We start from the raw sequence: 12,101 nt of genomic DNA on the forward strand, positions 1-12,101 counted from the left end.
AGGCCCCAAGGTGCCCCTTGATCCTCCACCTAGGGCCCTCTGACCCCAGCAAGCTAGCGAGGGGTCCACCTCTTTCCCTGGACTTGCCGTATAGGCCCCAAGGTGCCCCTTGATCCTCCACCTAGGGCCCTCTGACCCCAGCAAGCTAGCGAGGGGTCCACTTCTCTCCCTGGACTTGCAGTATAGGCCCCAGGGTGCCCCCTGGCCCTCCACCTAGGGGCCTCTGACCCCAGCAAGCTACCCAGGGGTCCACCTCTCTCCCTGGAGTTTCAGTAGAGGCCCCAGGGTGCCCCCTGGCCCTCCACCTAGGGGCCTCAGACCCCAGCAAGCTACCCAGGGGTCCACCTCTCACCCTGGACTTGCATTAAAGGCCCTTGGCTGCCCCTTCGCCCTTCACTAAGGGGCCTCAGACCCCAGCAAGCTACCCAGGGGTCCACCTCTCTGTCAGGACTTGCAGGATAGGCCCTAGCATGCCCCCAGGCCCTCCACCTAGGAGCCTCTGACCCCAGCAAGCTACCCAGGGGTCCACCTCTCTCCCCTGTCTTGCAGTATAGGCCCCAGCATGCCCCCTGGCCCTATACCTAGGGGCCTCTGACCCCAGCAAGCTACCGAGGGGTCCACTTCTCTCCCTGGACTTGCAGTATAGGCACCAGGGTGCCCCCTGGCCCTCCACATAGGGGCCTCTGAACCCAGCAAGCTACCCAGGGGTCCACTTCTCTCCCTGGAGTTTCAGTAGAGGCCCCAGGGTGCCCCATGGCCCTCCACCTAGGGGCCTCAGACCCAAGCAAGCTAGCCAGGGGTCCACCTCTCTCCCTGGACTTGCCGTATAGGCCCCAAGGTGCCCAATGACCCTCCACCTAGGGGCCTCTGACCCCAGCAAGCTACGGAGGGGTCCACTTCTCTCCCTGGACTTGCAGTATAGGCCCGAGGGGGCCCCCTGGCCCTCCACCTATGGGTCTCTGACCCCAGCAAGCTACCCTGGGGTCCACCTCTTTCCCTGGAGTTTCAGTAGAGGCCCCAGGGTGCCCCCTTGCCCTCCACCTAATGGCCTCAGACCCCACCAAGCTACCCAGGGGTCCACCTTTCTCCCTGGACTTGCACTAGACGCCTCAAGCTGCCCCTTCGCCCTCCACTTAGTGGCCTTTGACCCCAGCAAGCTACCCAGGGGTCCACCTCTCTGCCTGGACTTGCAAGATAGGCCCCAGCATGCCCTCTGGCCCTCCACCTAGGGGCCTCTGACCCCAGCAAGCTACCCAGGGGTCCACCTCTCTCCCTAAACTGGCAGTATAGGCCCCAGGGTGCCCCTTTGGCCCTCCACCTAGGGGCTTCTGACCTTAGCAAGCTACTCAGGGGTCCACCTCTCTACCTGGACTTGCAGGATAGACCCCATCATGCCCCCTGGCACTCCACCTAGGGGCCTCTGACCCCGGCAAGCTACCCAGGGGTTCACCTCTCTCCCTAAACTGGCAGAATAGGCCCCAGTGTGGCCCCCTTGCCCTCCACCTAGGGGTCTCTGACCCCAGCAAGCTACCAAGGGGTCCACCTCTATCACTGGACTTGCAGTAGAGGCCCCAGGGTGCCCCCGGGCCCTTCACCCAGGGGCCTCTGACCCCAGCAAGCTACCCATGGGTCCACCTCTCCCTGGACTTGCAGGATAGGCCCCAGGGTGCCCCCTGGCCCTCCACCTATGGGCCTTTGACCCCAGCAAGCTACCCAGGGGTCCACCTCTCTCCCTGGACTTGCAGTATAAGCCCCAAGGTGCCCGCCTTTGCCTTCCCCCTAGGGGCCTCTGACGCCAGCAAGGTACCCAGGGTTCCACCTCTCTCCCTGGACTTGCCATTTAGGCACCAAGGTGTCCCCAGATCCTCCACCTAGGGGCCTCTGAACGCAGCAAGCAACCCAGGGGTCCACCTCTCTTCCCGGACTTGCAGGATAGGCCCCAGGGTGTCCGCTGGCCCTCCACCTAGGACACTCTGACCCCAGCAAGCTACCCAGGGGTCTACGTCTCTCCCTGGACTTGCAGTAAAGGCCCCAGGGTGAAACGTGGCCCTCCACCTAGGGGCCTCTGACCCAGCAAGCTACCGATGAGTCCACCTCTCTCCCTGGACTTGCAGTAGAGGCCCCAGGGTGTCCCCTGGCCCTACACCTAGGGGCCTCTGACCCCAGCAAGCTACCCAGGGGTCCACCTCTCTCCCTGGACTTGCAGTATAGGCCCCAGGGTGCCCCTTTGCACTCCACCTTGGGGCCTCTGACCCCAGCAAGCTACCCAGGGGTCCACCTCTCTCCTTGGACTTGCAGTATAGGCTACAGGGTGCCCCTTGGCCCTCCACTTAGGGGCCTCTGACCCCAGGAAGCTACCCAGGGGTCCACCTCTCTGCCTGGACTTGCAAGATAGGCCCCAGCATGCCCCCTGGCCCTCCACCTAGGGGCTTCTGACCCCAGCAAGCTACCCAGGGGTCCACCTCTCTCCCTAAACTGGCAGTATAGGCCCCAGGGTGCCCCTTTGGCCCTCCACCTAGGGGCTTCTGACCTTAGCAAGCTACTCAGGGGTCCACCTCTCTGCCTGGACTTACAGGATAGACCCCATCATGCCCCCTGGCACTCCACCTAGGGGACTCTGACACCAGCAAGCTACCCAGGGGTTCACCTCTCTCCCTAAACTGGCAGAATAGGCCCCAGTGTGGCCCCCTTGCCCTCCACCTAGGGGTCTCTGACCCCAGCAAGCTACCAAGGGGTCCACCTCTCTCACTGGACTTGCAGTAGAGGCCCCAGGGTGCCCCCGGGCCCTCCACCCAGGGGCCTCTGACCCCAGAAAGCTACCCAGGGGTCCACCTCTCCCTGGACTTGCAGGATAGGCCCCAGGGTGCCCCCTGGCCCTCCACCTATAGGCCTTTGACCCCAGCAAGCAACCCAGGGGTCCACCTCTCTCCCTGGACTTGCAGTAAAAGCCCCAAGGTGCCCGCCTTTGCCTTCCACCTAGGGGCCTCTGACCCCAGCAAGGTACCCAGGGGTCCACCTCTCTCCCTGGACTTGCCATTTAGGCACCAAGGTGCCCCCCGACCCTCCACCTAGGGGCCTCTGACCGCAGCAAGCTACCCAGGGGTCCACCTCTCTTCCCGGACTTGCAGGATGGGCCCCAGGGTGTCCCCTGGCCCTCCACCTAGGAGACTCTGACCACAGCAAGCTACCCAGGGGTCTACGTCTCTCCCTGGACTTGCAGTATAGGCCTCAGGGTGAAACTTGGCCCTCCACCTAGGGGCCTCTGACCCAGCAAGCTACCGATGGGTCCACCTCTCTCCCTAGACTTGCAGAAGAGGCCCCAGGGTGTCCCCTGGCCCTACACCTAGGGGCCTCTGACCCCAGCAAGCTACCCAGGGGTCCACCTCTCTCCCTGGACTTGCAGTATAGGCCCCAGGGTGCCCCTTTGCACTCCACCTTGGGGCCTCTGACCCCAGCAAGCTACCCAGGGGTCCACCTCTCTCCTTGGACTTGCAGTATAGGCTACAGGGTGCCCCTTGGCCCTCCACTTAAGGGCCTCTGATCCCAGCAAGCTACCCAGGGGTCCTCCTCTCTCCCTGGACTTGCAGGATAGGCCCCAGGGTGCCCCCCTGGCCCTCCACCTAGGGGCTTCTGACCCCAACAAGCTAGCCAGGGGTCCACCTCTCTTTCTGGACTTGCAGGATAGGCCACAGGGTGCCACTTGGCCGTCCACATAGGGGCCTTTGACCCCAGCAAGCTACACAGGGTTCCACCTCTCTCCCTGCACTTGCAGTCTAGGCCCCAGGGTGCCCCTTGGCCCTCCACCTAGGGGCCTCTGACCCCAGCATGCTACCAAGGGGTCCTCCTCTCTTCCTGGACTTGCAGTATAGGCCCCAGGGTGCCCCTGGCCCTCCACCTAGGGGCCTCTGACCCCAGCAAGCTACCCAGGGGTCCACCTCTCTCCTTGGACTTGCAGTATAGGTCCCAGGGTGCCCCTTGGCCCTCCACCTAGGGTCGTCTTACCCCAGCAAGCTACCCAGGGGTCCACCTCTGTCCCTGGACTTGCAGTATAAGCCCCAAGGTGCCCGCCTTTGCCTTCCACCTAGGGGCCTCTGACCCCAGCAAGGTACCCAGGGGTCCACCTCTCTCCCTGGACTTGCCATTTAGGCACCAAGGTGCCCCCCGACCCTCCACCTAGGGGCCTCTGACCCCAGCAAGCTACCCAGGGGTCCACCTCTCTCCTTGGACTTGCAGTATAGGCTACAGGGTGCCCCTTGGCCCTCCACTTAGGGGCCTCTGATCCCAGCAAGCTACCCAGGGGTCCTCCTCTCTCCCTGGACTTGCAGGATAGGCCCCAGGGTGCCCCCCTGGCCCTCCACCTAGGGGCTTCTGACCCCAGCAAGCTAGCCAGGGGTCCACCTCTCTTCCCGGACTTGCAGGATAGGCCCCAGGGTGTCCCATGGCCCTCCACCTAGGAGACTCTGACCGCAGCAAGCTACCCAGGGGTCTACGTCTCTCCCTGGACTTGCAGTAAAGGCCCCAGGGTGAAACTTGGCCCTCCACCTAGGGGCCTCTGACCCAGCAAGCTACCGATGGGTCCACTTCTCTCCCTGGACTTGCAGTAGAGGCCCCAGGGTGTCCCCTGGCCCTACACCTAGGGGCCTCTGACCCCAGCAAGCTACCCAGGGGTCCACCTCTCTCCCTGGACTTGCAGTATAGGCCCCAGGGTGCCCCTTTGCACTCCACCTTGGGGCCTCTGACCCCAGCAAGCTACCCAGGGGTCCACCTCTCTCCTTGGACTTGCAGTATAGGCTACAGGGTGCCCCTTGGCCCTCCACTTAGGGGCCTCTGATCCCAGCAAGCTACCCAGGGGTCCTCCTCTCTCCCTGGACTTGCAGGATAGGCCCCAGGGTGCCCCCCTGGCCCTCCACCTAGGGGCTTCTGACCCCAGCAAGCTAGCCAGGGGTCCACCTCTCTTTCTGGACTTGCAGGATAGGCCACAGGGTGCCACTTGGCCGTCCACCTAGGGGCCTTTGACCCCAGCAAGCTACACAGGGTTCCACCTCTCTCCCTGCACTTGCAGTCTAGGCCCCAGGGTGCCCCCTGGCCCTCCACCTAGGGGCCTCTGACCCCAGCATGCTACCAAGGGGTCCTCCTCTCTTCCTGGACTTGCAGTATAGGCCCCAGGGTGCCCCTGGCCCTCCACCTAGGGGCCTCTGACCCCAGCAAGCTACCCAGGGGTCCACCTCTCTCCTTGGACTTGCAGTATAGGTCCCAGGGTGCCCCTTGGCCCTCCACCTAGGGTCGTCTTACCCCAGCAAGCTACCCAGGGGTCCACGTCTCTTCCTGGACTTGCAGGATAGGCCCCAGGGTGCCCTTTGGCCCTCCACCTTGGGGCCTCTGACCCCAGCAAGCTACCCAGGGGTCCACCTCTCTCCTTGGACTTGCCGTATAGGCCCCAAGGTGTCCCCTAACCCTCCAATTAGGGGCCTCTTACCTCAGCAAGCTACCCAGGGGTCCACCTCTCACCCTGGACTTGCGGTATAGGAACCAGGGTGCCCCTTGCCCTTCACCTAGGGGCCTCTGACACCAGCAAGCTACCCAGGGTTCCATCTCTCCACCCTGGACTTGCAGTATAGGCCCAAATGTGCCCATATTCCCTCCACCTAGGGGCCTCTGACCCCAGCAAGCTACCCAGGGGTCCACCTCTCTCCCTGGACTTGCAGTATAGGCCCCTGGGTGCCCCCTTGCCCTCCACCTAGGGGCCTCTGACACCAGCAAGCTACCCAGGGGTCCATCTTTCCACCCTGGACTTGCAGTATAGGCCCAAACGTGCCCATTGGCCCTCCTCCTAGTGGCCTCTGACCCCAGCAAGCTACCCAGGGGTACACCTCTCTCCCTGGACTTGCAGTAGACGCCCCAGGGTGCCCCTTGGCCCTCCACCTAGGGGCCTCTGACCCCAGCAAGCTACCAAGGGGTCCACCTCTCTCCTTGGACTTGCAAAATAGGCCCCAGGGTGCCCCCCTCGCCCTCCACCTAGGGGCCTCTGTTCCCAGCAAGCTACTCAGGGGTCCAGCTGTCTCTTTGGACTTGCAGTAGCGGCCCAAGGGTGCCCCCTGGCCCTCCACCTAGGTGCCTCTGACCCCAGCAAGCTACCCAGGGGTCCACGTCTCTCCCTAAACTGGCAATATAGGCCCCAGGCTCCCCCCTTGGCCCTCCACCTAGGGGCCTCTGACCCCAGCAAGCTAATCAGGGGTCCACCTCTCTGCCTGGACTTGCAGTTTAGGCCCCAGTTTGAACCTTGGCCCTCCAACTAGGGGTCTCTGACCCCAGCAAGCTACCCAGGGGTCCTCCTCTCTCTCTGGACTCACAGGATAGGCCCCGGGGTGATACTTGGCCCTCTACCTAGGGGCCTTTGACCCCAGCAAGCTACCCAGGGGTCCAGCTCTCTCCCTGGACTTGCAGTAGAGGCCCCAGGGCGCCCCTTGGCCCTCCACCTAGGGGCCTCTGACCCCAGCAAGCTACCCAGGGGTCCACCTCTCTCCCTGGACTTGCAGTATAGGCCCCTGGGTGCCCCCTTGCCCTCCACCTAGGGGCCTCTGACACCAGCAAGCTACCCAGGGGTCCATCTTTCCACCCTGGACTTGCAGTATAGGCCCAAACGTGCCCATTGGCCCTCCTCCTAGGGGCCTCTGACCCCAGCAAGCTAATCAGGGGTCCACCTCTCTGCCTGGACTTGCAGTTTAGGCCCCAGTTTGAACCTTGGCCCTCCAACTAGGGGTCTCTGACCCCAGCAAGCTACCCAGGGGTCCTCCTCTCTCTCTGGACTCACAGGATAGGCCCCGGGGTGATACTTGGCCCTCTACCTAGGGGCCTTTGACCCCAGCAAGCTACCCGGGGGTCCAGCTCTCTCCCTGGACTTGCAGTAAAGGCCCCAGGGCGTCCCTTGGCCCTCCACTTAGTGGCCTCTGACCCCAGCAAGCTACCCAGGGGTCCACCTCTCTCCCTGGACTTGCAGTAGACGCCCCAGGGTGCCCCTTGGCCCTCCACCTAGGGGCCTCTGACCCCAGCAAGCTACCAAGGGGTCCACCTCTCTGATTGGACTTGCAAAATAGGCCCCAGGGTGCCCCCCTCGCCCTCCACCTAGGGGCCTCTGTTCCCAGCAAGCTACCCAGGCGTCCAGCTGTCTCTTTGGACTTGCAGTATTGGCCCAAGGGTGCCCCCTGGCCCTCCACCTAGGTGCCTCTGACCCCAGCAAGCTACCCAGGGGTCCACGTCTCTCCCTAAACTGGCAATATAGGCCCCAGGCTCCCCCCTTGGCCCTCCACCTAGGGGCCTCTGACCCCAGCAAGCTAACCAGGGGTCCACCTCTCTGCCTGGACTTGCAGTTTAGGCCCCAGTTTGAACCTTGGCCCTCCAACTAGGGGTCTCTGACCCCAGCTAGCTACCCAGGGGTCCTCCTCTCTCTCTGGACTCACAGGATAGGCCCCGGGGTGATACTTGGCCCTCCACCTAGGGGCCTTTGACCCCAGCAAGCTACCCAGGGGTCCAGCTCTCTCCCTGGACTTGCAGTAGAGGCCCCAGGGCGCCCCTTGGCCCTCCACTTAGTGACCTCTGACCCCAGCAAGCTACTCAGGGGTCCACCTCTCTTCCTGGACTTGCAGGATAGGCCCCAGAGTGCCCCCTGGCCCTCCACCTAGGTGCCTCTGACCCCAGCAAGCTACCCAGGGTTTCACCTCTCTCCCTGGATTTGCAGTATAGGCCCCAGGGTGCCCCCTTGCCTTCCACCTAGGGGATTCTGACCCCAGCAAGCTACCCAGGGGTCCACCTCTTTTACTGGACTTGCAGCAGAGGCCCCAGGGTGCCCCTTGGCCCTACACCTAGGGGCCTCTGACCCCAGCAAGCTATCCTGGGGTCCACCTCTCTCCCTGGACTTGCCGTATAGGTCCCAACGTGCCCCCTGACCCTCCACCTAGGGGCCTCTGAGCCCAGCAAGCTACCCAGGGGTCCACCTCTCTCCCTATACTTGCAGTAGACGCCCCAGGGTGCCCTTTGGCCCTCCACCTAGGGGCCTCTTACCCCAGCAAGCTACCCAGGAGTCCACCTCTCTTCCTGGACTTGCAGAATAGGCCCCAGGGTGCCCCTGGCCCTCCACCTAGGGGCTTTTGACCCCAGCAAGCTACCTAGGGGTCCACCTCTCTCCTTGGACTTGCATTATAGGCCCCAGGGTGCACCCCTTGCCCTCCACTTAGGGGCCTCTGACCCCAGCAAGCTACCCAGGGGTCCCTGTCTCTCCCTAAACTGGCAGTATAGGCCCTAGGGTGCCCTGCTGGCCCTCCAGCTAGGGACTTCTGACCACGAGAAGCTACCCAGGGGCCCACCTCTTTCCCTGGACTTGCCGTATAGGCCCCAAGGTGCCCCCTGACCCTCCACCTAGGGGCCTCTGACCTCTGCAAGCTACCCATGGGTCCAGCTCTCTTTCTAGACTTGCAGTAGAGGCCCCAGGGTACCCCCTGGCCTTCCACCTATGGGCCTCTGACCCCAGCAATATACCACTTGGTCCACCTCTCTCCTTTAATTGGCAGTATATGCCCCAGGGTGCCCCCATGGCCCTCCACCTAGGGGCTTCTGACCCCAGCAAACTACCCAGGGGTCCACCTCTCTGCCTGGACTTGCAGTTTAGGCCCCAGGATGCCCCTTGGCCCTCCACCTAGGGGCTTCTGACCCTAGCAAGCTAACCAGGGGTCCACCTCTCTTCCCGGACTTGCAGGATAGGCCCCAGGGTGTCCCCTGGCCCTCCACCTAGGAGACTCTGACCCCAGCAAGCTACCCAGGGGTCTACGTCTCTCCCTGGACTTGCAGTAAAGGCCCCAGGCTGAAACTTGGCCCTCCACCTAGGGGCCTCTGACCCAGCAAGCTACCGATGGGTCCACCTCTCTCCTTGGACTTGCAGTAGAGGCCACAGGGTGTCCCCTGGCCCTACACCTAGGGGCCTCTGACCCCAGCAAGCTACCCAGGGGTCCACCTCTCTCCTTGGACTTGCAGTATAGGCTACAGGGTGCCCCTTGGCCCTCCACTTAGGGGCCTCTGATCCCAGCAAGCTACCCAGGGGTCCTCCTCTCTCCCTGGACTTGCAGGATAGGCCCCATGGTGCCCCCCTGGCCCTCCACCTAGGGGCTTCTGACCCCAGCAAGCTAGCCAGGGGTCCAGCTCTCTCTCTGGACTTGCAGGATAGGCCACAGGGTGCCACTTGGCCGTCCACCTAGGGGCCTTTGACCCCAGCAAGCTACACAGGGTTCCACCTCTCTCCTTGCACTTGCAGTCTAGGCCCCAGGGTGCCCCTTGGCCCTCCACCTAGGGGCCTCTGACCCCAGCATGCTACCAAGGGTTCCTCCTCTCTCCTGGACTTGCAGGATAGGCCCCAGGGTGCCCCTGGCCCTCCACCTAGGGGCCTCTGACCCCAGCAAGCTACCCAGGGGTCCACCTCTCTCCTTGGACTTGCAGTATAGGTCCCAGGGTGCCTATTGGCCCTCCACCTAGGGTCCTCTTACCCCAGCAAGCTACCCAGGGGTCCACCTCTCTTCCTGGACTTGCAGGATAGGCCCCAGGGTGCCCTTTGGCCCTCCACCTAGGGGCCTTTGACCCCAGCAAGCTACCCTGGGGTCCACCTCTCTCCTTGGACTTGCCGTATAGGCCCCAAGGTGTCCCCTAACCCTCCAACTAGGTGCCTCTTACCTCAGCAAGCTACCCAGGGGTCCACCTCTCTCCCTGGACTTGCAGTATAGGAACCAGAGTGCCCCTTGCCCTTCACCTAGGGGCCTCTGACACCAGCAAGCTACCCAGGGTTCCATCTCTCCACCCTGGACTTGCAGTATAGGCCCAAATGTGCCCATATTCCCTCCACCTAGGGGCGTCTGACCCCAGCAAGCTACCCAGGGGTCCACCTCTCTGCCTGGACTTGCAGTTTAGGCCCCAGGATGCCCCTTGGCCCTCCACCTAGGGGCCTCTGACCCTAGCAAGCTAACCAGGGGTCCACCTCTCTCCCTGGACTTGACGTATAGGCCCCAAAGGTGCCCCCTGACCCTCCACCTTGGAGCCTCTGATCCCAGCAAGCTACCCAGGGGTCCAGCTCTCTCCCTGGATTTGCAGTATAGGCCCCAGGCTGCGCCTTGGCCCTCCACCTAGGGGCCTCTGATCCCAGCAAGCTACCCAGGGGTCCAGCTCTCTCCCTGGATTTGCAGTATAGGCCCCAGGCTGCGCCTTGGCCCTCCACCTAGGGGCCTCTGACCCAGGCAAGCTACCCAGTGGTCCACATCTCTCTCTGGACTTGCAGCATATGCCCCAGGGTGCCCCTTGCCCTCCACCCAGGGACCTCAGACCCCAGCAAGCTACCCAGGGATCCATGTCTCTCCCTAAACTGGCAGTATAGGCCCCAGGGTGCCCTGCTGGCCCTCCAGCTAGGGACTTCTGACCACGCCAAGCTACCCAGGGGCCCACCTCTTTCCCTGGACTTGCCATATAGACCCCAAGGTGCCCCCTGATCCTCCACCTAGGGGCCTCTGACCCCTTTAAGCTACCCAGGGATCAAGCTCTCTATCTGGACTTGCAGTAGAGGCTCCAGGGTGCCCCCCTTGCCCTCCACCTAGGGGCCTCTGACCCCAGTAAGCTACCCAGGGGTCCACCTCTCTTCCCGGACTTGCAGGATAGGCCCCAGGGTGTCCCCTGGCCCTCCACCTAGGGGCATCTGACCCCAGCAAGCTACCCAGAGGTCCACCTCTCTCCCTGGACTTGCAGTAGAGGCTCTAGGGTGTCCCTTGGCCCTCCACCTAGGGGCCTCTGACACCAGCAAGCTACCCAGGGGTCCACCTCTCTCACTGGACTTGCAGGATAGGCCCCAGGGTGCCTTGCCCTCCACCTAGGGGACTCTGACCCAAGCAAGCTACCCAGTGGTCCACATCTCTCCATGGACTTGCAGTATAGGCTCCAGGGTGCCGCCCTTGCCCTCCACATAGGGGGCTCTGACCCCAGCAAGCTACCTAGGGGTACACCTCTCTCCCTGGACTTGCCGTATAGGCCCCAAGGATGCCCCCTGATCCTCCACCTAGGGGCATCTGACCCCAGCAAGCTACCCAGGGGTCCATCTCTCACTCTGGACTTGCAGTAGAGGACCCAGGGTGCCCCTCTGGCCCTCCACCTAGGGGCCTCTGACCCCAGCAAGCCACCCAGGGGCCCACCTCTCTCCCTGGACTTGCCGTATAGGCCCCAAGGGTGCCCCCTGATCCTCCACCTAGAGGCCTCTGACCCCTTCAAGCTACCCAGGGGTCAAGCTCTCTATCTGGACTTGAAGTAGAGGCTCCAGGGTGCCCCCCTTGCCCTCCACCTAGGGGCCTCTGACCCCAGTAAGCTACCCAGGGGTCCACCTCTCCCCCTGGACTTGTAGTATAGGCCCAAGAGTGCCCCCTGACCCTCCACCTAGGGGCCTCTGAGCCCAGCAAGCTACCCAGGGGTCCACCTCTCTCCCTATACTTGCAGTAGACGCCCCAGGGTGCCCTTTGGCCCTCCACCTAGGGGCCTCTTACCCCAGCAAGCTACCCAGGAGTCCACCTCTCTTCCTGGACTTGCAGAATAGGCCCCAGGGTGCCCCTGGCCCTCCACCTAGGGGCTTTTGACCCCAGCAAGCTACCTAGGGGTCCACCTCTCTCCTTGGACTTGCATTATAGGCCCCAGGGTGCACCCCTTGCCCTCCACTTAGGGGCCTCTGACCCCAGCAAGCTACCCAGGGGTCCCTGTCTCTCCCTAAACTGGCAGTATAGGCCCTAGGGTGCCCTGCTGGCCCTCCAGCTAGGGACTTCTGACCACGAGAAGCTACCCAGGGGCCCACCTCTTTCCCTGGACTTGCCGTATAGGCCCCAAGGTGCCCCCTGACCCTCCACCTAGGGGCCTCTGACCTCTGCAAGCTACCCATGGGTCCAGCTCTCTTTCTAGACTTGCAGTAGAGGCCCCAGGGTACCCCCTGGCCTTCCACCTATGGGCCTCTGACCCCAGCAATATACCACTTGGTCCACCTCTCTCCTTTAATTGGCAGTATATGCCCCAGGGTGCCCCCATGGCCCTCCACCTAG

Source organism: Danio rerio, chromosome 7, assembly GCF_049306965.1.
Source record: "Danio rerio strain Tuebingen ecotype United States chromosome 7, GRCz12tu, whole genome shotgun sequence".
NCBI classification, from domain to species: Eukaryota; Metazoa; Chordata; class Actinopteri; order Cypriniformes; family Danionidae; genus Danio; species Danio rerio.